At 34.6% G+C, this 25238-nt stretch overlaps 2 protein-coding genes across 19 annotated transcripts in view; both read left to right on the forward strand.

The window, feature by feature from the left end:
- The window catches only part of LOC134840114 (prefoldin subunit 2-like), a 463905-nt gene that overhangs the window by 338050 nt on the left and 100617 nt on the right, over positions 1-25238 (forward strand). The gene's annotated exons all lie outside the window — the stretch shown is intronic.
- Positions 1-25238, forward strand: part of LOC134840526 (dual specificity calcium/calmodulin-dependent 3',5'-cyclic nucleotide phosphodiesterase 1C-like) — a 188055-nt gene that overhangs the window by 134318 nt on the left and 28499 nt on the right. For 2 of the 18 annotated variants that reach the window (XM_063856387.1, XM_063856391.1), the window contains exon 1: positions 17824-18564. The exons of 10 other annotated variants lie outside the window; for them this stretch is intronic. The gene's annotated coding sequence lies outside the window, so the exon portion shown is untranslated. Of the gene's footprint in view, positions 1-17823; positions 18565-23878; positions 24052-24384; positions 25237-25238 lie in introns of those variants that run through there. 6 more of the 18 variants (XM_063856390.1, XM_063856392.1, XM_063856384.1 and 3 more) reach the window with 5 other exon arrangements.

Genomic DNA, 25238 nt, shown 5'->3' on the forward strand with positions numbered 1-25238 from the left:
AGGCCAAAGTAACAAAATTTATCATTAACTTTGAAAACACATTTTTCACTAATGAATTTTCTGTGATCAACCGTAAAGACCCCCCTAATGAGCTGGGGACGATTAATTTTAGGGCGAACAAACTACATATATATTTCTTTAAAAAGTAACTTTGAAAGTAAAATAAATTGATCTTATTTACAAAAAAATTATCGAAAAATAGTTATAATTAGTATTTTGAGTAAAATAAAATATAAAAATAGCTATCGATGTTCCATTCAAAAACACTTTTCTCAAACAAGTTGTTCTGCGCTTTTTTTTAAATTTATATTTTATTTTGTATTTAAATTAATACAGTGGCTAGGAGGATATTCTACGGTAAGTCACTGTCATACCGCTACTGCAGTAGTAGTATTTATATACGTATGTACAGCTAACCTTCGGTGCTTAATCATTACTGTATGGTATGCTCATGGTCATACGTGAGTGATGACACTGAGATTAAGCGAGAGATCAGAGTTCGTAACATTGATCTAACTCTCAGTACAACAACAAAACAAAAGAATAAGAAAACCTAAATTCAATAGTAAAATAAAGTATGGAATTACAACTTGATTTCAACTGATATCGCAACGCATATCACATGGCGCAGCCAGCAGGATTCGCAGCTCAAGACAACAGAACGGACATGGGAATTCCGGTATTTTGGGCGTCAGAGAATCTAGACCCTCCGTGGCAATTCAAAATCTGATTCGAACAATTTCTCATGGCGGTTACGGTTAAAGAAAATGTGAACCCAGAGATTATTTTGGAAGAACCAAAAGACATATTAGAGGAACCACCACCACGCCCTGAAACACCCAGAGACGGGGAGAATGAAGATGCGAGGAACGCTAGGATTCTTAGAGATAAGCTAGCAATGGATAGAGTAGTATTGGAGAACGAAGAGAGAAGGACAAGAGGACCACGAGTCGGACACAATGTCTTCTACAACGAAGTACAAAAGAAATTGGTGTCCAGATTATTTTTGTCTTTGGGTACAGAGGGAAAGAAAAGATTCCTACAAAAGAACCCGCATGCTGAAATATCGAAAATGACGTTCAAGGAAATAACAGATTTGGCAGATGTCTCGTTTCAAAAGGTAAAATGTGTAACATACGAAAGATACAAGTTATTTACGAGAATTCAAGAATCGGGAGAATCGCTGGAATCATTTCACGCAGCGCTAACTGCACAAGCAGCCCGATCAGAACTGGGAGCATTGGAAAATGAAATAGTCCGAGACCTGTTCATCTCAAAAATGAAAAACATGATCTTGCAGGACACGTTGACATTCGAGACTCTAGACCTGGAGGAGGTTCTGAAAAGGGCTATAAAATTCGAACATAGCAAGTTAACCACAATGGCGTTTCAAAAGACTAATGCTGCGGCCACAGGGGGATCAAGTAACAACCACTCGGGTGTGAGAATAAAACAAGAACCTGTAATGGCAGTTAGAAATTTGGCGGGGACAAACAAAACTCCAAATAGAAGGGAATCGAATAAAAGACAAAACAATAACAAGAATCAAAACACGAAAACAAAACCATGTAATAGATGTGGAAGGACGTTTGAACAGGGACACCTGAAAAATTGTCCAGCGATGGGGAAAACCTGTAAACACTGTGGCAAACCCAATCATTTCGCTAAAATGTGCAGATCCTAACAAGTAAGTGAAGTTGCAGAAGACTCGGAAAGATCGGTAGAGGAATGCGATCAGATAAGTGAAGGTGTTGGGTCATGTAGCGAATTTGAAGTTATGTCGATACAAACCTATCAACCGGAAAACGAGAGAGTTTCAAAATATGTGAAAGACCGAATCAACGAAATGAGGGACAAACCAAACGGAAAAATGGCGCGAGTTCAGAAAATAGATTCGATCCGCGATCCAACATTGAATCGTGTAAAATCACTAAAGGCCATGGTACGAATAGATAACCAGATAATTCAATTAACAGTGGACACTGGAAGTCCAGTTTCATTTCTCAACTGGGCGACAACAAAGGAAATTATGGAAAAATCAAACAAAGTAAGATTCATACCGTCCGATAAACTGAATTTACAAACCAAATTCGTGGACTACAACAAACAACCGATCAGTATACTGGGAGCCCTAAAAAACAATCTGAGGTCAGCGGGCTGGGAAGTAAAGGGTGCCACCTTTCTGGTATCAGAACGAAAAACTAGATGTATCATGGGACTAGATTTGCAAGGACAAGTGGGAATAGTGACTACACAAAAACCAGCGCCCAAGGAACTCACCAGGTTTGACGTGCTTATGTGCGAGCAGTCAGAAGGTTGGAAAGAAAAATTTTTCTCTCAATTTAAAAACCTATTTGAAAGGCAAGGCACTTCGAAAAATCACATTGTCAGTTCAAAATTTAAATATCCATTATGTCCGATCTAAGAAAAGGGGAGAAGAATCCCAATTCACAAGATAAAGTCGAAAAAGAAATCGAGAAGTTGTTGACAGAAGGTCATATAACAAAACTTGATAAATGTACAAGTGATTGCTTTATCGCTCCGATTGTGATAACAGCAAAGAAGGACGACTCAAAAAAATTGGCAATGGATGCAAAACCAATCAATAGACAATTGTTCAAAAACAAATACCAAATGCCAAATGTAGATGAACTCATTGATGGGGTAAGCCAGATTGTAACTGAAAACAAAAAGGGTACGCTATATTTTTTGGTGTTAGATTAGAAATATGCGTAGAGTCAATTAAAATTGGCTGCAGATACAGCTAGACAATGCAACTTCAACATTGTTGGAGGAAAAGCAACTGGAACCTACAGATTCTTGACAGGGTTCTATGGTTTAGCAGATATGCCAGCTGAATTTCAAAAGGCTATGGACAGAACCATCAACCACGCTAAAAACACGTTCTGTTTTCTGTCAAAGGGAAGTGAAATTGAACATGCAAATTCGGTAGAAGCAGTATTAAAAAAATTGGATGCGGAAAATTTGGCGTTGAAACTATCAAAATGCGAATTTTTCAAACAAGAAGTGAATTGGTTGGGTCATCATCTCTCAGAGGAGTTAAACCAAAAATCACTAAAACGGAAGCAGTAGTAAATTTAAACCCGCCGAAATCAATTAAACAGGTAAGGTCATTCCTGGGAAGCATAAATCACTTAGCTAAATTTATACCTAACGCAGCAAGTCTGACTGAAAAATTAAGACCACTTCTAAAAGGAGAGAATCAAAAGAAAAAGTTAAAAAACATGAAACTCCCGGTGAAAAAATTTGAGTGGGGGGAGGAACACACCGTAGTGTTTAATGCTATAAAAGAAGCTGTGGCAGGTATAACAAAAGTACATTATTACGATGCTATTCGAGAAACACGAGTTAAATGCGATGCTAGCCATGATGGGTTAGGGGCTACTTTAGAACAACAAAATGATGAAGGCCTGTGGGTCCCAATTTCATTCGCATCCCGATACCTAAATGCCCAAGAAAAAAAATATTCAACAAATGAATTGGAGTTATTGGCAGTTGTTTGGGCAGTAGATAGATATAAACACTACCTCCTGGGGACAACATTTATCATTGCAACTGACCATAAAGCGCTTACAACAGCATTGGATGTCAACAAATCAAACAAGACCTACCAATCACGTTTAACCCGGTGGGTTGACCGGTTACTGCCATATCAGTTCAAAATAGTTCACATTCCGGGGAGGGACATGGGCATAGTTGACTATTTATCGCGTGATCCCTTCAATGATCCCTGGCCCGAATCAGAATTAGACGAAAAGTTTGTAGTAGCGACAATAAACTCCTTTCATGAAGCGTTCGACTGCTGGAACAGTATGCTTAAAGAAATTGGGTCACTCAACCGGAACGAAAACGTTCTAGAATGTTCTAGAAGGAATGCTAAGAAACAGTCATCAAGTAATGGTTGCTATAGCAACCAAAACGGTCAAAACCGAACAAAGCTCGACCGGAACGAGAGAAAACAGTTTTCACGACTGCAAAAACAGCAAAACACAACATTTCAACATAAGCAAATCACTTTTTCGTCAAATCAACTCAACAAACAGTCAGTCTTAAATAAATTCAAAATCATAAAACAACCAGTACCGGAAATTTAAAAAAAAAACAGACTCAAGGATCGAGATGTCAGGAAACGGAAACAGATCATACGACTGGTGGTCGAGCTCACCACAAGAATGGCGGAATGAGGAGCGCGAGGAGAGTCTAATGGACCCAAAGTGGAACCGCTCACTATCCAACACAAATGAACTTTCGGAAGAGGAGGAGATCACAGAGACAGTTCAGCGTACAAGAAAAATAATTCGAGGGGGCCGGAAAAACAGAGATAGCTCCGACAGTGAAACACGACATGCATCACGGGTGAAATGGCAGCTGGAACCGGATCAACAAAGTGAAGCGGATCAAAGACTACTCTTATTCTGGCAGCTAATAGGCGGAGAAGACAATGTTCAGGAAAATAGAGAACTGGTGGCACACACCCAAGAAGTCAGGGACAGCTCGGAACTCAAATCAAGTTCAGCAGTGACTAAACCGATCGCATCGGCGGAACGGAAACTCAGTGAGGTGCAAGTAATAGAGATGGACCTGACAACCACAGAAGAGGCGGAGAGTGAAGACGAAGTGTGCTCAATAGAACCGCCAAAGGGACTGGGAAAAACGAAAACTGTTCGATAAAAGTTTACTAGCAGAATTGACCACAGAAGACACGTGGATGGACCGCCTCAGACGAGTGATCGAAAGAGGGGACAAACAAGCATTTGAATTGATGGGACCTTATACAAATCCGTTGTGGTCACAGATGGCAGTTCAGGACGACTGCATCTTGGTGAATAACCGGCTAGCAGTTCCAGTACAACTAAGACAAGCTGTCCTGAAACGAATACATCGTGGGCATCCAGGCCAGGAGGCTATGTTGGGAGCAGCGCAATATCTGTGGTGGCCTCATATGAATAAGGACATCGTGAATTTGGCAGAGGAGTGCCGTAGCTGTACCAGATATGGTAAGAATGTAAAATACCTTATTTCGAAAAATTCGTCAAAACCACTGCCACTGCTCACGCAGCCGGGACAGGAGGTACAATTAGACTACGCGGGGCCTATAGAAAATCAAATAGGAAAAAATCTACCTTTTAGTAGCTATAGATAGATTCTCAAAATTTCCATCAGTGAAGGTTACGAAATCCACAAGTGGAAAGTGCACAGTAAAATTCTTGAGATCATATATCGACACACATGGAGTCCCTGAATCAATTCGTTCGGACCAATTTTCAGGCTTTAAGGGGAAAACGCTAAAAAAAATCTGTTCGGAACTCAAAATCGAGCAAAAATTTTGTCCGGTGGGGGACCACAGAGGTTGTGGTTTGGTCGAACGTACAATCCAAACTATAAAAAGAAGACTGGGAGTGATAATGCTCGAAGAAAATAATAAATCAATCAAATTATGTCTCAGCACTATAATGAGAGATTTACTGTGGAACAAGCAGAAAACAATTCAAGTGTCCCCGTTTCAAGCACATTTCGGCAGACTACCAAAAACAGAATTTAAAATTGTGAGGGATAGGTTTTTAAATAATTCTGATTATTTAGACAAACAACACTTGGAACGCTCAGCACTGACGGCCTCCCAACTGAAACGGAGAATTGACCAGTCGAGCGAGAATCTGAAAATAGTGCGCAAGGGACAACTTAGCAGGGATACAAGCCCACTGCACAAGCAGCAGTTAATATCGGACAGAGACAAAGAAAGGGCCAAAGCTCTAAAGGAATTGTTGGAGGCGAACGCCCGTTGGAACAACGAAAGAAGGGACGCGGCTAAAAACTATATCAGGAAATTAGTGGACGAGACAGGGCTACTCAATCCCGACCTTCGAAAGGAAATGATCTATTCTTGGGAGAAAAGATTTGTGGAGGACAAAGTAGAAAATCAATGTAAATCACAACCCAAGACAATACTCCGAAAGGACCCACTAAGGAAAAGCGGACAAGCCTTAACCAGACCACTAAAAGGGAAAATCGCTTCAGAAACGGACTCAACAATTAAGACATCGGCCGGTTCGATTTATAGGAAATCGGATATAGCACAATCGAAAACGGTACTGACACAAGAAAATCAGCGAAGCACGAGTAAAAGTCCATCGTTGGAACCTACAAAAAAGTTTAAGAGAATCAGTTCTCCAGAATTACTCGAGGAGCTGGGATCAGAAGACGAACTTCAAGGAGAAATGGAAATCGCAGATGCAATGAATCCCACAAAGCGTTTTCAGAAAAGCCAAACAATAGTTACTTCTAAGGACACAGAAGCCGGGGGAGGTCCGAATCTGGCAGTCAAAAGAGCAAAACCCAATTTGGCGGGCCCAAAGTCAACTATAGAGGAAAATAACACAAACAAGCCGGAGAAGAGCGGAAAGGAAAAGAAAGGCCGAAACAAGCAGCAACAGGGGACAAGCCAAACTGCGACTGCAGCCAACCCGGAACAGGAGCAATCGACATCTAAGCCGGAAAGAGTAGACACCAAAATTCAGTCCAGTTCTACGCCAAAGGCTAAACAGCGGCCGAAATTGAAATGCATTGACTCTCACACTCCTTTAGAAGACATAGTCGGCACATTTCACAATCGTAATTTAGCACCGTCCGAATGGGAGAAGTACGCGGACCAATTGTTAAAAAGAGGAGTACAGCGAGTTGCAGACGAAATTCGAGGAAATCCACAACAAAGTTTGGAAATGGACACAAATTTCGAACCACCACAAGGATTTTCGGACGAATCAAGTACGGAAGAGTCAGGGATTAGACGAAGCTCCAGACAAACGAAAAACAAAGAACCTAAACGATTCGGAGATCCGATAAAGCACTCAATTAAAGAAATATCAGAAAATCTCACAGGGGGAGGTCTTTTAAAGGAGGCACTTAAAGAATACAGAAATCAACTGAGAGATTTCAAAGATCGTAACGATAAACCAATGGAAACAAAAGTGCGACGACTCGAAAGACATCTGTTCATGCGAAAATTCGGATACGCTACACTAGACGAGGGAGTCGATTGGAACCCGAGTTGGGAAATAGAGCTGGAAGAAAACTGAAAAGTCCATAATCTAAAATCGTCAATTAACCAAGAGACTTTCTTTGAACTGAGTATATTGAACTCTTTTTAAATAAATTATCCTACTTATGTTGTATGATTTATTTCTTTCACCGAGGGGGGTGTGTCATACCGCTACTGCAGTAGCAGTATTTATATACGTATGTACAGCTAACCTTCGGTGCTTAATCATTACTGTATGGTATGCTCAAGGTCATACGTGAGTGATGACACTGAGATTAAGCGAGAGATCAGAGTTCGTAACATTGATCTAACTCTCAGTACAACAACAAAACAAAAGAATAAGAAAACCTAAATTCAATAGTAAAATAAAGTATTGAATTACAACTTGTTTTCAACTGATATCGCAACGCATATCACAACTCTACGCAACACGAACAAACTACATATATATTTCTTTAAAAAGTAACTTTGAAAGTAAAATAAATTGATCTTATTTACAAAAAAAATTATCAAAAAATAGTTATAATTAGTATTTTGGGTAAAATAAAATATAAAAATAGCTATCGATGTTCCATTCAAAAACACTTTTCTCAAACAAGTTGTTCTGCGCGCTGTTTTTAAATTTATATTTTATTTGGAGCCTTTTTTGAAATTAATACAGTGGCTAGGAGGATATTCTACGGTAGGTCACTTAGGGGGTACATTGTGCGTTTGATCATTTTCCTGACATGATTTCAAGCGACTCTATGGAGTTAAAAAATGAACAGTTTTTTTGCGTTAAGATTGTGGAGCTTTGTTCTTGATACGATGCCAGAGGTATTGAGTATTGTGCGGCTTAGTGACGTGTATTGTAATTGAGTATATCCGCTTTGTGGCATTTTGGGCATTTTCTGAGCAGATTACAACCTTCAAAATTCTCCGTCTGACATATGGAAAAACTATTTCCCCGACAGGCCCGTTCTAATTTCATTAGTAACATAATACCATTCAATTTAGAATCTGTACTGAAAGCGTGAAAGAGTATTCTTTTTTTTGTGAAAAGTATTTGAAGTTGAACTTGTTCACTTGGGTTACTTGATAATTGCTTTGATATATCGATTTCATTCCAATTACCTTTGATTTTTATAAACTAAAAAAACAAGAGAGCAATCGCAAAAACCTTATTATGCGAGAACTGAACTACTTTCATCAGTTTAGTTTGAATATAGTCTTCAAAGAAACATAATGGAGATTTAGATTTATAATTAATTTTCAAATGAAACATTTTAAAATAAAACTGAATTGGTATGTTACATCCCGAAAGGTAGGGATGTAACATACATCAATTCAGTTTTATTTTAAAATAATGTTTTTAATTTGAAAATTAATTATAACTCTCCTTTATGTTTCTTTATAATTTTTATAATTTTGTTGTTTTATAATGTTTATGCTTCTTGCGATTTATGCCAGGTTGCATTTTTCGCCTATAAATCATCGTGCTAAAATGTCTTAAAACCCAATCACAACAGAAACTATGAGTACCAAATGTTATAAAGAAGGGGATGGGGATTTTAAGATGAGCCGAGCGCCGAAAAACAAAACTGTGCAAACATTTTTTTTTTGGTCAAGATCTTTCAATAAGTCGAGAATTTTTGGCCCGCTGAAAGATGAATTTTTGATTGAGAGCTTGGAAAATTCAAACGATTGTCTCGAAAAAAAAAGAGAATGTTGAAAACCCAGATCATTTAAGTAACCCTACCATTCTTGCAAAAACAAAAGATCCGACCCTACAGAGGTGAAAATAGGAGTCTTTGGGAGCGGAAATGTCGGTTGCCGAAAAATAATTTAATTTAGCAGAATAAAAACGCGTAATTTAATTTAGCAGAATAAAAACGCGCAGACTAAAAACGCAAATTAACTGATTTAATTGTTTCCGTATATTTTACGCCATTTTTTTTAGCGTTAACTCTTTCTACTCCAAATAATTTATCCTAGAAATTTTTTACACCAAAATCATTTTACTCCCACGTTATTTTAGCCGATTTTAAGCATTTACTTCAAAAAGAGCGTTACTTTTGTGTCCGCATATATATTCACCATTTTCTGATTTGCTTTAAATACACCTAACATAATGAAAGCAAGGCGAACGATATAGAAAAAACTTGTTAAAAAAGTTTAGTTAAAAAGTCGTTAAGTGACTGAATGAAAAACATACAGCATAATTATTTCGCATTTTCCCCGAAAGTCGAATCAATTAATGAAACTCAATATCGAATATTATCTAAGTGATGCAGCTGCTCTTTTGAGAATAGAGATTTGACAAGAATTCGGAAACAGCGGGATGGTTTATTTACTTAAACTAAATCTCAGAAATAATTTGTCCCTCGTGAGTCGACTTCAAAGCTATAACTTAAAAAAAGGATGAAATTGAAAACCCTGATTGCTTAATTAATTGTGTAATGCATGCAAATATCAAAAAAATATATATACGCAAGACACGGAATCAATCAAATTGGAAAAAGTCATCAAATGAATAGGTAGATTACTGTCCATTTCTTATTTTATTTTCAATTGCAGTCTTAAATGGAAACGTTTATTTTGGTCCGACAACTCAATCTCCACATCAAGCAACAAACTTTTTCACAAATTAAATAGTGTTTTGAATTCTCGTCTACTTGAAGCAGCATCTAAAATGATCGCAGGCCCCTGCTGCGAAACTAACGTCTCATCACAAGAACTATTGCTTTGGGATTAAATTGCTCGTATACAGTTTTTTTTGAAAATAATTCAATCTTTTGCATTTAAAACATCTTCAAAAAAACACAGCAGAAATCTCTGAAAAAATAGAAAATCATTTAAATTTTGAGCAGGCGCGGATCTAGGAATTTATCGAGGGGGTGCAGTTTTTCAAAAAAAATTTTGAAAATTTTGTCGACTTTTTTTATGTCAACAAATTGATTTTCTGAGCTCACCCAAATCACTATAAAGACCCTACTTTGACCTATTTTTCTGCGCCGCAACCAAATTTTTGAGAAAAAAAGCCAAAAACGGCGTTTTTAGGCTTTTTTGGAAAATTTCGACCAAAAAATTGCGTTTTTTCTGAGCGCGCTCCCCCCTCAAAATTAGTATAGATTAGTATAGATGGTCAGCCAAAAAAAGATATCTCAAAATAGTACAAAGGGGGGACCCTTTGGGTCGGCAGGGGGTCGAATCCTTGAGGAGAGGGCGTCTGCTTTCCTCCCCTAAATCCGCTGCTGGTTTTGTGACTTACACACAAAAATGTTTTGTTTTTCAGTTATTTTTTGCCCAGAATGTTCCATCCATGCTATGGAATTAAGTCTTAGGTATCAAGTTTTAAAAAATCATACTCAGCTTGAGGACTCACTTGAAAAACTCTTTCAGGCCTAAATTTGAAAACTGGTTAAAAAAAATTAAGGACTAAAAATAAAAATTGATGATGATTAGCTTTGGTGATTGTAGTAAAACTGAATAGGTGAAATGCGAACATTTCAAAAGATAGGAAAAATATTTATTAAAGACATTTTAAATCAGACCAATCCAATGAGTGTTGGCTATCACTGTTAGCTCCAATAACTGTATAGTTTTCGAAATGTACAATTGTGTCTAATTTTTGTAAAAATGTTGCGCCATAATCAGTGCTCCTTTCAAGCGTATAAAGGTCGGGGATATGGCTGATCACTATAGAAATTCAAAATTTGGTTTTCAGTTTTGCCTAAGTTTTGTCCGAATTATTTTTATTGATAGTTATGTTGAATTATTTGTTAGATTATTTAAAAGCTCTATGCAATTTAGAAGCCTATATTAGGCTCAATAAAAAAAGTTTATGTAACTTTAAAGTTTTTTACTGTAGTTAAGTTTGCATAAAGCTTCATCGACTCTCAAAAATTCAATCTTTCAATAGTAAGAATTTTGCCCATTATCGTTTCATTTTTTCTTTTTGCAAATTTCTCGCAATCCAGTATTCATTTGTTGAAATACGATATTCGAAAAAATCAAGCTTTAGCTTTGAAAAGTCATGAGTAAAAAATATATCTTTTTTTGAACCAACAATTTCCAAATTGTAGATGATTAGCATGATTAACCGATGACAAATAGCCACATGTACAAAATATTCCGAATCATTGAAAACGCAAAAAAAAATCAGAAAAACATTCTTTTAAAATTTTTGGCCAGTTAACTTTCGCGCCAAAATAATAAAAATTCAACTTCGTAAACAAAATTTTATCCGAATAAAATATACCTTGTAGTTTATTTACCTCAAGTGCTAAAACAGATCCACGCGGTTAATCAGTCCTAATAACTAAAACATCGGACAATTTTTTTCGAATTTGAGACCAACTTTGTGTAATTTCATGGAGAAACCTAGATCGCGACCGAAACTGTTTCCTTAAAAGGGAGTCTCGATGCCATTCGCGCATGTTTAAGCAGGATACCAAATTAATTATGTCATTTCAAATCAAACCAAATAAAAAGGTGACGGTACAATGCGTATAACTCTCGTTTTAAGTGTGCAATTACGTATAATTTTTGTAAAAGTGCAGCAAACAATCAGTAATGGGCTGAAGCGCTTTAAAGTCGGGTAAGTGGCTGATCGCCACATTTTTTTTCAGTAATTCAAAATTTGGTCTTGAGTTTTTTCCAAATTTTGCTGCGTTGCGCATAATTATCGAAAACTTTACGTGATAGTGCTCCACAAAAAATGTACTTTGTAAAAGCTATTTTATGAGAGACGTCATCAATATAAATATAGTTGAAGAAACATTTTTAAAGATTTATTTCAATTTTGATATTTTTAAACAAGGGCTGGCTATCACTTGCCTACATTATCAGAGTAGATGCTAATTAAATGCGACTACAGAGCGTTAGAATGATGAGATTTGAACGTCATTTTTTCATATGACTATTGTTAAAATCAGTATTTCAGAAAAATAATCAGTTTTTTTTTCCTTGTGACTATTGTAATCAGAAAAATAACCAAAAAAAGCATGTAGTTATTTAGCAGGGGCATAACAGCGGTTAGCCGTGATGAGCTGTACAGCTCGTATGTTGGTACTATCCCTCGTGGATAAATGATCTTAATTTTAAAATGGACGAACTTTAAAAAAAAATCAAAAAATTGCTAAAGAAGCAGAAAATTTTTTTTGCGGAACAATCAAGTCAAAAGCAGGTTGATTCATGTTCATCAGCTTACAGGAATGTTTTTGAGCACCAGTGCTTAACAACTTTTTCCTTTTTGACGAAAACTACTTAGGCCTTGTTGACAGATTCAGGGCAAAATTTTAATTGTTTGATTTCTTATCTGACTTCTGTTCAAAAACTTTCAAAATTACGCTATGCTATTTTCATTTCAGCAGAAAAATTCACCTGGAGAGTTGACCTTCAGTTCTGATAATTTGACACGATCGGGTTAACCATTAGTTCAATTAATCTGTTTTGAAGCAAAAGTCGTGCAACATAATGCAAACTAACGCTTTCAGCTTCAAAAATTTCGCAAAATTCAAATCGCTAGCAGTTATTTAAGACATCGATCTACTTTAGAAGCCTCTATTAGACTCGAATGAAAATAAAACTTAGTTAATTCAATTTTTTTACCATAATGAAGCTTGCTTAAAAGCTTCATTAATTCCTAAAATTTAACTTTATTTAATTGAAGGAGTTTGGCTTATTATCGATCTTTCTCATTTTGCAATTTTAAAGCAATCAGTACTCAATTGGTGAAAAGAGATAATCGAAAAAATCAAAATTCAGCATTGAAAAGTCGTGAGGAAAGAAAAAAAGTATGTATCTTTCAACACAAAATTCTGAAGTATGTCAACAGCAAACCAATGACTAGAAGCCAAATTAAAAAAAAAATTCAACTAATTAGAAATTTTAAAAAAAACGGAAAAAAATTGCTCAACAACTTTTCCTATTTGACGAAAAAAACCTATTCAGAGATTGCTGCCAAAAATTTTCATGAAAAATGAAATAAAGCTTGAGTTTTTGTAGAGTGTTTGATTTCTAATCTAATTATTGGTCCAAAATTTTCTGTTCCAAAATTTTCTGGTCCAAATTCACGCCTAAATAAAAGTACCATCCAGTTTAGAAGTTTCTATTGGGCTCGTCCAAATGCGAGGTTCAAGTAATTCTGAATTTTGTAGACCTTAGACAAATTCGCATCAAAAAAGCCTTATCAATTCTCAAAATTCGAATTCATATAATTGTAGAGGTTTGAAACTGAATGGATAATTGTCTTTTTTTACACATAAATTGCAATCAAGTACTCGAAAATATGAGAAAAAAAGCGAGAAAATCAGTAATCAGCATTTAAAAATCATATAAAAAAATGGGAGTATCTCGAGCACTTTTTAATGGAGATTTTGCACGCAAATTAGGCAGTTAAAAGCGAGATAGCAGTCTGATAAAATATGGGAGAAAAATTTTTTGCTTAAGCCGCAGAAATTTGTTTTACTGAGTTTAAATAAGCATTACGAGGCCAAACTGTACATTGGATAGGCGCACAATTTTGTGTCTCGACGTTCGTGGATTCCACAAACTAATATTTAAACGTGTTCCAAAACTTAAGTGGATTCCACCTACAAAACTTCCGTGGATTCTGCGTACATATGAGGGTAACGTATATCTTTATTCGGCACGTTCGCAAAATACTAGTTGTTTTGGATTCCGCAACTGTAAGCTGATTCCGCAACAGAAAAGCGGAATCTGAAAATGTAAGCGGATTGCGCAAACTGTAAGTGGATTCCGAAATTTGTTCAATACTGAACTTGCATATGAACAATTAAAAGCTAGAGTTGTAATTCTTATCACTAGCAATGCGGAATTTAAAAGCAAGGACTTAACAAATGTCAGCGGAATCCACAAACATGTCTTATAACATTGCTTACTTGAATCGGAGGATGTCATCTTTTAGTATTTTGGAAACACAGCACCGAATAGTTTCAATATTTGGAGTCATTGAGTTGGGAGTGTATGGAAAAACAACACAAAGCATTTCGCCAAATAAGGTCAGTATTTGCGATTTCGTCAATCGCAAATACTGATTTTGGAAGCATAACGCCGAATAAATTCAGTAATTTTAGTCATTGGGTTCAGATTGTATGGAGAGACAACACACATTAATTCCTAAAATTTAACTTTATTTAATTGAAGGAGTTTGGCTTATTATCGATCTTTCTCATTTTGCAATTTTAAAGCAATCAGTACTCAATTGGTGAAAAGAGATAATCGAAAAAATCAAAATTCAGCATTGAAAAGTCGTGAGGAAAGAAAAAAAGTATGTATCTTTCAACACAAAATTCTGAAGTATGTCAACAGCAAACCAATGACTAGAAGCCAAATTAAAAAAAAAAATTCAACTAATTAGAAATTTTAAAAAAAACGGAAAAAAATTGCTCAACAACTTTTCCTATTTGACGAAAAAAACCTATTCAGAGATTGCTGCCAAAAATTTTCATGAAAAATGAAATAAAGCTTGAGTTTTTGTAGAGTGTTTGATTTCTAATCTAATTATTGGTCCAAAATTTTCTGTTCCAAAATTTTCTGGTCCAAATTCACGCCTAAATAAAAGTACCATCCAGTTTAGAAGTTTCTATTGGGCTCGTCCAAATGCGAGGTTCAAGTAATTCTGAATTTTGTAGACCTTAGACAAATTCGCATCAAAAAAGCCTTATCAATTCTCAAAATTCGAATTCATATAATTGTAGAGGTTTGAAACTGAATGGATAATTGTCTTTTTTTACACATAAATTGCAATCAAGTACTCGAAAATATGAGAAAAAAAGCGAGAAAATCAGTAATCAGCATTTAAAAATCATATAAAAAAATGGGAGTATCTCGAGCACTTTTTAATGGAGATTTTGCACGCAAATTAGGCAGTTAAAAGCGAGAGAGCAGTCTGATAAAATATGGGAGAAAAATTTTTTGCTTAAGCCGCAGAAATTTGTTTTACTGAGTTTAAATAAGCATTACGAGGCCAAACTGTACATTGGATAGGCGCACAATTTTGTGTCTCGACGTTCGTGGATTCCACAAACTAATATTTAAACGTGTTCCAAAACTTAAGTGGATTCCACCTACAAAACTTCCGTGGATTCTGCGTACATATGAGGGTAACGTATATCTTTATTCGGCACGTTCGCAAAATACTAGTTGTTTTGGATTCCGCAACTGTAAGCTGATTCCGCAACAGAAAAGCGGAATCTGAAAATGTAAGCGGATTGCGCAAACTGTAAGTGGATTCCGAAATTTGTTCAATACTGAACTTGCATATGAACAATTAAAAGCTAGAGTTGTAATTCTTATCACTAGCAATGCGGAATTTAAAAGCAAGGACTTAACAAATGTCAGCGGAATCCACAAACATGTCTTATAAAATTGCTTACTTGAATCGGAGGATGTCATCTTTTAGTATTTTGGAAACACAGCACCGAATAGTTTCAATATTTGGAGTCATTGAGTTGGGAGTGTATGGAAAAACAACACAAAGCATTTCGCCAAATTAGGTCAGTATTTGCGATTTCGTCAATCGCAAATACTGATTTTGGAAGCATAACGCCGAATAAATTCAGTAATTTTAGTCATTGGGTTCAGATTGTATGGAGAGACAACACACAGCATATCGCCAAATTAGGTCAGTATTTGGGATTCCATCGATACCAAATACTGGTCAGTATTTGAGATTGATGGAATCCCAAAAACTGGAATAATTTGGAATCAATATGGAATAAAACATTATTTGGTGTCATTAGGATGAGTGATTGGAAACCCAACGCATAGCAAATTGTCGATTTAGTTCAGTATTTGGGATTTCATCGATCCCAAATACTGGTCGGTAATTGGGTTTCCATTAACCCCAAACACTGATCCAATAATTCCTATTCAAATCAAGTAATTACAAGATATAACTTTAAACGCTACTACATATATACATAAATGTAAGTGGAATCCAAAAACAAATTTCTGGGTTCCACCTACACTTTGCGGATTCCACCTACAGTTGCAAATTCCGCAACAGCTCAATTTAACTATACACATGTCTTTTTGTTTGCTTGTGGACTCCTTGGATGTCCAACTGTTTTGGATTCCGCATATACCGTTGCGCATTCCGCAAATTTGTCTGTTTTTGGAGCAATTTTTAGCGGAACAGTGTTTTAAATATTCTTCTGTGGAATCCATAACAACAAAGAAGATCAAAGAAAAGTAGCAATGATGTGGGTTTCGCGACAAATCAGATTTTGGCCTGTTGCGGAATCCACATATAATGCTCACAGTGCATAGTTTGGCCTTGTAATGTAGTTTTTGAAATTTTAGTGCCTTCTTAGGAATATTTTTTTTTAAATGTGGAAACTTTTTTGAGTTTTTTTCCAATGTTTTTTAAAGAAAAAATTTTCTATGAGCAATCAGCACATCTACGCTCTAGGCTTTTATGTATAATACTATATACAAAAAACTACCCTATTAATGAAAAAAAGAAACTGATTTTTTAATCATAGTGTGGTCAGAACTTTCTGTGGAACTTTCGAGGCGATACAATATTGCCGAAAATAGAATGTTGTTCAATAGTGCCGATATACTCTGTTCAATGGGGCGCCTTTTGTGGCAATAACCGCTCTACTTTTTGTAGAGAGCGAGAGCGCGAGTCATATCCATTGTCCGCAAGCTCGCACAATGTTAGCGCAACTGCGGCTGTTATTTTTGCATTTGTTGTTTTTACAAAAAAAATGTCAAACAAGGCCGAAAAGAAAATGTTGATCAGCCATGCCAATGTCATCACTTGTAGGCTTTATTGAACACTTTCTCAGCTTTGGCGCTGTGGTCTTTTGCCACTGTTGATTGCCCCTACGAAATCAGCTGCATAAAACCGCTTGATTTATAATTTTTTTCATATTATTGTTTTCATTCAATCAGTTCCATGAAATTTTGTCTGCTTTTAGGCCGCAAACCAGGCGCAGTATTCCACTCGTTTCAATTATATTTTATTTCCGCGCGTGGAAATAAACCGCGCTTTATGTCACGTTTTCGTTTCTAAAATTGGAATTAAAAGTTTTAAATTTGCATCTGTTCTTAGTATGCGTGCAGACTGGGATACTCGTTAAAAATATATTACAATTGACCTTCTGATTTTTTAAAATTATGTTAATCAAATTTTGCGTAGACTGACGTTTGCATAAATTTGGGATCTCTTTTTACTTGATGCGCTTCCGTTTTGTTAACAAGACTCATAGCTTTGAGATAAAACCCTTAATTTGAAAAAAAAAATCATTCTTTTAAAGCTGTTACATGATTTTAAAATACCCGCATAATCTTAATAATTGGAGAAGCATTTTTCCTGAAATCCATTTCCTATATATTTTGAACAGCTTCTCGTCTTTTTTGCTATTTTGACCACATACAAGTATCTAAAAAACAACCTATAGTGAAAGCTTATGAAAAGACAGTGTCTTTAAAAGCGCAAATAGTGGCAGTCAATTTACATATTGAACGAAGGGTCGAAGGATATTTGAATTTTTATTTAAACTTACGCATAAAAACACCTTGACGGCTCCCCTGGTGTTTTATTCACAGCTAGAGCTGGCCTTGATTTCCCTTAAAATAGAAACAAAGAATATGATTGATTAGACTTCTCATTTAATGCTCGTATATTTTATTCTTACTTTTTTTCAGTTTTGTTAAAACTATGCGAAAAGCGCAACTAAAAAATAGTGAAACGAGGCGTGAGTTGTATTTAAAAATATGTTTTATTTTAGAAAAAAAATCATTTCCTTTTCATTTGACTTTCGTTTTCACTTGGCATTACTACTAATATTCTGTATTCTTCCCTTTTTGAGTAGAAAAAAAAAACATATTGGAAACAAGCATCTGCAAATAACAATATTATGGTGCAGTGTTAAAATGCAGTTCATCTAGTCCATCTTTGTGTACCTATAACCTATGGCAAATTTCCTTTCTCTACGGTTGAACCCAATGCGCATACATACATTTTTGAGCATATTGCTACAAAAAAATTATATTAGAGAATTTGATTTTGTATCACTTTTTATTCTATATATTTAATCTAACCCGGGGCGAAGGTGACTAGAAACTAGGGTAGATCGTCTTTTACAGTACCCCTCCGATATATTTCTTAACCCGGGCCATACATTGCGTCCTAATATATAGCCGGCCGGCCGGGATAAAAGTGAATAATCTCATAATCAGTAAATCAATCTTTCTACCGTATTGAATTATCGCATCAATCCATTTCCTGCTAATTTTGTAAACCTATGAACAAAAAAGGTCGGGTGGATACTATTTGAAATTGGAGCCATTTCGTTTCCTTTTCCCTTTTTACTGTCCTGAAAATTCATTTAACTTCAATCGTTCCGTTTTTATCCGATTTGTTATCTTAAAGAACACTTGTTCTACAAGCTTTAAAAGCAACTTCCCCTGTATCGTTAAATTCAATTACCTTCAAGCTCGACTTGAGTCTAATTTTATTAAACTATCTCGATTTTCAGTTTGAAATGGTTTCGTAATCTCATCATTATTATTAAAAAAAAAAACAGTTTTTTTTTGTCCAAATTCTATTACCTCGATACCTTTAAAAATTATTCGGCTTAATTTTTTTATTTAAAGGCGACTTGTGATTTTGTAAGCAACGTATAATTCTGTTCAAATCCATGTTTCGACTTTTATATTTAGACGATACTGTCTGAAAAAATGACTGAAATCCGATAAATTTTTGTGGAATGCATTCAAAATTCGTGCAAACTAGTTAAAATTGCGCTAGAACCTAAAAAAATGTCCAGTTTTCCAAGGTAACTCAAATTATTCCAAACCTTAAGGCTTATTGGCTCGTATGTTGATTAAAAGCTCCATCACGATTATAAGAAGACTCATTATAAGAAGTTTCAAACCCCCAGAACTTTACAAAAAATAATCGGAGATAAAATATAACAGAAGGTTGCAAAAAAAAGTTTTGGATTAATTTTTTTATTTTTTTTTCAAAATTTTCGCGTGTTTATTCAAAAAGGGTTCGAATAACCAGCAGAGTTTCTAGCACTTGATTCTGATATCGTCATTGACCCCTAGGATATTTCCTCTTGATACCTAAAATAGGTTGGGTATAGCTCTTTACAGTCACTTCATGACCTGGTCGGAACAATAAGGTCAAATCTACGCTAATAGAAAAACATTAGCTTCTTTTTCACTCAAACTGGAAAATATAGTAACACAAAAATTCAGATTGTGTTGAAAGATATATTATTTCTAAGTTTTTAGGGTGTGATTTGAACTGCTGAAAAGAAGTTTAGAAAAAAAAAGTTTTGCTTTTCGACTATAATAACATAAAATAAAATCTAGTAATTTTTGAGACTAAAGCGTCACAAATGTTTTAAGTTATTTCAGTTGTATGGCAAAATTAATTGATATGCATAACTTTAACCCAAATATGCATCAAAAACGGCAAAGTTTAAAAATGCTTATAAATAATTATTTTATCGAAGACAAAAGTCACCGTTAGAAAATTTTCACAGCAACTTTCATTCATATTGTGATCAAGGATATCAGTAGCTAGCAGAAAATGCTACTAATTGTTTCGAACGCATCATCATTCAAAAAAAAACAGAAAAATTAACATTTTTGTCGACGAATTTTTTGGCCAGTTTTTAACCTGCACTACAGTTTTCTTGAAAACAATCGATTTTAATGAATTATATCGGCAAAAACTTAACCCATCTTATCAATTTTCATAGCCGTCTAGCCATAAAAATCGATTTTTTGGCAATTATGATCGACTATTTTCAACTTTCAAAACTCCATTAGAACCCGTTATAATCTATTGTAAACCATTTTTACTTTCAATATAATCAATTAGTTTTGTTCATAAAATCCAAGCAAAATCAACTCTTATTTTTGCAGCGTTCAGCAAAACTAGAACCCGAACGAACATGTTCATCCCTGTGTACAACTCCCATCGTTCAATATCCGCCCCTATTTTCACACCCCATACCTTTCGACCCCATCCCCACACACATTTTTTCAATTCCGCCCACAGCCTCCCCCCTTCTACACACACCCTTCCTCCTCCTTTTACACTCCTTACTCAACCCCTTTCAAATTTATACACTCCACAAATTTACCAACCCCAAAATTTTTTCACTAATCACCCACCCCCACTCCCGTAGGGTGAGGTGGTTACAACGGGGGGAGTTAAATGTGGGTGGGGGAGGGAGGGATAAAAATATTTGTGCGTTACGTTCAGTTACCAATCGCTTGCGGGGCGTGGTCTAAAAGGAAGTCAAACATAGGATGGGGGACAAGGATGGAAGTAAATTCAATAATGCAACAAAATGAAATTTCACTAAAACTTGAGAAACTAAAAGCTCGTAAAAGAAATTATTTTGAGGAAAAAAGTTGAAAACAAAAACGGTTAACGATTTTCTCAGCCAACTTAAATCTCATTTTTGAGCTTTCAAAAAACGTTTGTTGAGCCAAAAGCAACACTCATTTTGCGAAAACAGTGCACTATTTGAAACATTCAGAAAAGTGAAAAATATCATACTCCAATATTATCTATTATAACCGATTAAAATGGATTTTTCTGATTAGACAACAAAAATTATAACCCATTTTTAACCAGGCACTAGACTCCAGTGCGGGTAGGGTACTCTTCAGCTTTGAAAATAAATTACTATGATTTTATAAAAACATTAAACGTCATAGCTAACTAGTCCAAAATTAAATTTAATTTATACGTTTTTCCTGATTGAGTCTAGCGGTTGTTTAGTCTGATCAGCAAAAAATTGAAACAAGTTTCCTCTCAACAGAGAAACCAATTCTGCGTGATTTACGTTGAAACCTGAATCACGACTAAAATTTTTTTGTTATACTAGCATAATTAAAGTCATACAAGCGCTCTTATGTTTTTAATAAGTTTTTCTTCTATTGCTTCGCTTTGTTTGCTTCAATCACTGTGGTCAGATTAAGTGAAAAAAACTATGTGTTATGTATTCCAGTTTTGACTATGCCGTTAAGGATCAGATGTGGTATATCATTTTAAATCTCTTTCAGCTATGATTTATCTATAATTTCTTATCTTTTGGCTAATATTTACCTAGTTCAATTGCCTTTTATGAAAAAAAAAAATTTTTTTTTTAGGTTTTGCTTTAGTTTTTGAATTTCTCGGCGTAACTGTTGCGATTGGAACATTTTGGGCTTTCTGCACATCAACCGACTCTCCGTATTTTTTTTCCACCGTATTTCTGACTCTTCATCTTGCTAAATTTTGCGTGGGGCGGATCTATGATAGTATAAGTGGAAGGATGGACCTCAAGGTTTTCTTGAGTGGTTTTATGTTCCATAAAATTTCAAATTAATCGCCATTTTTTTTGTAAATTATCATTTAATTTGATTTTCCTAGCTCTCAAAACTTACAGTAAAGACTCTAATTGTCCCAAAAAAATGATAATGCCGCGATATGACGAGCAATCGTTGGAGATTCAATTATTACTCTATAATTCCTTTCTTGATTTTTTTTGCTGAACACCGTTTAAACTACACAAAGATTGAGAATTAATGTTTTTTTAATTTACAAAATCGTTAAGTGGTAGCAATTGTTTTGACAGCAGAGTAAAACTTGGGCAATTATTAAACAAGCATTCCATATCAATGAATCATTTTCTCTCCAAACTTGAATGAAGAACCAAAAAATTAAAATGAACAAAAAATTTTAACGCTGTTTCCGCATATTTTTTAAAACCTTTTAAAAAAAACTTTAAAACTGAAACAAAAGACTTTTTGTATCAGGACCAAGCCTTGAGTATTCCGACTGCGTTTTAATTTTTATAGGATAATTTCAAAAATTAATGAAAAGTTGTTCAAAATTGAATGAAAGGATTCAAAAACTTTTTAGATATTTTTGAATACCATCCACCTATTCGCTTTGTAAATTACAAAATACATCATTTACAAAAACAAAAACTTCTAAGGAAACCAAAAAGCATGTCAGATTCCAATTTGAAACGATTTCAAAAAGGGATTAAGTCTCTGCTTACACGTTAATAGCACAAAATATATAGCGCGTTTATTGTTCCATATTGTCCACATTGACAATCTTTAAACCCCCATAACCTTGAAAAAAATCAACGAACGATAATTTTTTAATTTGAGCTCTAGACAACAATATCTTTTGATTGATATCAAAAAATCCGTCAAATATAAAAGCTAAAAAGTCGAAAAACCAACCCGAGCACAACTAATTTGTTGTTTTCTTCTAGAATGGGAATTAAAACAAATGCGAAGTGGAGTTAAACTAAAACTTTAACGAAAAATAAGAAACAGTTAATGGAAAAAGTGTATCCGGTTACAACGCTAACAGTGAGAAAGCACAGAAGAGTATGACTATGGCAAAGGTTGGCTTTTTATAAAAACAGGAGGAATACAAAACATTCATTAAATGGCGTTAACTTCTTTTTTTTCAGAATTTTGTTATTCATTATTGGTTTTTATAAGAAACATTTTGAATTTCATTTTAAAAATTTCAATCAGAAACTGAAAAAAATTGTGGGAAAATTGTGAAGACTTCTAAAATTTTGTGATCAAAAATCGTTTGTCTCTTAGTTGCAATAATACGACACTTTTGCTGCCCTCTGGTGTTCGACAAATTTACTTCGTGAAAAATTGAGAAATACTCAACTGCTATGAAATTTTTCTATTACAGTTTTACTGTCTTTGCCCTAAAAACTCGTCGCTCACACTTTTTTTGCAAGTTTTGAGTATTGAAAATATTCTAAATATTTTTTCAAATCGGAACACATAATTGCCAATTATGCCAATCCCTTTTTATCAGTTTCAAAAATTCCGAAATTTTACTATTTGTTTGTTTTTGAATAATAAAGTTTAAAAAATTTTTTCAGTTTATGGAAATATTTTTATTGAGAAAAAAATCCGAATTTTCCTAGTCCGAAAAATTTTTCAATTTCATATATGATATGAAACCTAGAAAAAATCTAGGTTAATGCAACATTCACTGCAAACTCAAAATTTCTAAAAGGTTAATTTCAAGTGCAGAGACGAAAAATCCCTTTGCAATTAATTGTGAATAACTTAGAGGCAGTTTAACTAATATGCAAACGGACTTGAACTAAGCAAAAAAGCTGTTTTCGTTTTGGCGTAAATCATAATTTTGTTCACAATACACGTTCGGTCGTTAAAAAAGATAACGCAGAAAAAGCAAACAGATGTTGCAACTTGAAGCAATTTTTTTCTGAATTGCTTTTCATATGAGACACCTAATTTGCAAATTTTTAATCGCAAAATTTATACCACGAGGTAACAATTTCCCATAATACTTGTCATAGGGGTAAAATAAAACGCTTAATTATCCAAAAATTCACAACCTGAAAATTTTTATGTGCCTGTTTTTTCCTCTTCGATAAGTTTTCAATAAAATTTCGATAAATATAAACAACCTGGAAATTTTTATGTGCCTGTTTTTTCCTCTTCGATAAGTTTTCAATAAAATTTCGATAAATATAAACTATTGTGAAAGTGTATTTTTCTCACTTTTGAGTTTTTGTGAACAACTTAAGCTATTCTATTTTTTGTGGCCTATTTCAACTGATTATATCATTACGTAAGAGCTGAGTATTGTCAATAGTTTGAGCATCGATTGTGATAAGAATATCCTCTTTAAAGAAATAATTTAGCAAATTTTTTGACTTTTCGCTAAATCAGATTCACTTAATCAAGCAATAGATTTTTTTTGCAGAAAAAGAAGACCGAAATTTAGTTTTGCATGAAACAATACTCCTATCAAATGATACTTTGTAAGAACTACCACCCTGAAATGAATGAAACCAAAGATTAAAGACATACGAATTTGACAACTTGTAGCATTCACCTAGCAATAGGCGGAAATAGTTCACAAGATCCAGATCATTTAATCATTAGTGAAAAGCTCTCTACCCCCAAGGGCCCATGCTGTGCTTAGACATCTGATGAATTGATAAAAGGTCAGTGGTTTTTAAGCAATCAAAATGATTTGCTACTTATGCGGAAATAATTATACCAAATGACCGCTCAAAAAAGCCTTTTAAGTTAAAAAAAAGATATCTCACATGTTAAATTACAAAAAGTGTTTGCTCAATTTTCAATTGTTTTACCATCAAAATAAGAGGACACAAAAATTTATTAAAATGCTGAAATACTATTGTGCGATTTTATCGAACGAAACTCTTATTTTTTATTCCTTTTTGAAAAATATGCGTGTAATAAAGACACACTTGTTGGTATAATAATTAACCGCTTATTTTTCGTTCAAAAAAGAACTAGTTAATTTCTGCGTTCAAACGGCAGAGGGAAAAAATTGTGTCAAGCATTTTGCAAGCCATACATATATTTATATCGCTCCCTCAAGCGACATTAGGGGAGCAAATTTTCCCCCGAAAACAGCTTGGGGTCAAATTTAAGTCGTGTCAGTTATTTTTGATCCAATACTCTCTCTCTCTCTCTCCAAAAAATACGCGATGCCCTACTATCTTTTACAATTACACTTCAAACTGCTTGCTCCAAATAAATCTATATTTTTGGAACAAAATATGCATTAGCTTCACGTTCATGCAGTATTCCACTAAAACAGTCAAACCATTACTGTTCTTCAGATATCGTTTTATGTATGATTGAAGAAACTGAAAAAACCTTTAAGAATTACTTTCTTTTTTCGTTGTACCTTTTATATTACTTGTTTTTCCACTTGTCCTCTCACACTGCGTTTTATCTCGTAAAACAAACAACAAACAAAGTTTAAAAACGGCGGCACGAAAAGATCACATGAAGTGTTTGAAAATTCAGCCACGAAAAAAATCGAACCTTCCATCTCCCATTAATAAATAATACAAAGCTAAAATATATTTGAGTAATCACGTTTAAATTTTGTCTCAGCAAAAACGGCTGGTATATTTTTAGCTCTGGCGTATTGTTCTTGTAGAATATTTGAGTCATATTTTTCTTCTTTTTTTTCCAATTTGCGTCACTGCTATTGTTTTTATATAATTCAAATGGCACCAACTTTTATTCATTCTTGTTTAATGGATTAAAAGCTAATGAAACGCTACCTGGTTTTAAGTTATGAATTATCGTCCAAATAACGGATTTCGAGGTTATCTACACAACACCCTCTTTTTCGACTGCTGAAAACCGT

This window comes from Symsagittifera roscoffensis, chromosome 2 (assembly GCF_963678635.1).
Source record: "Symsagittifera roscoffensis chromosome 2, txSymRosc1.1, whole genome shotgun sequence".
Classification (NCBI taxonomy): domain Eukaryota; kingdom Metazoa; phylum Xenacoelomorpha; order Acoela; family Convolutidae; genus Symsagittifera; species Symsagittifera roscoffensis.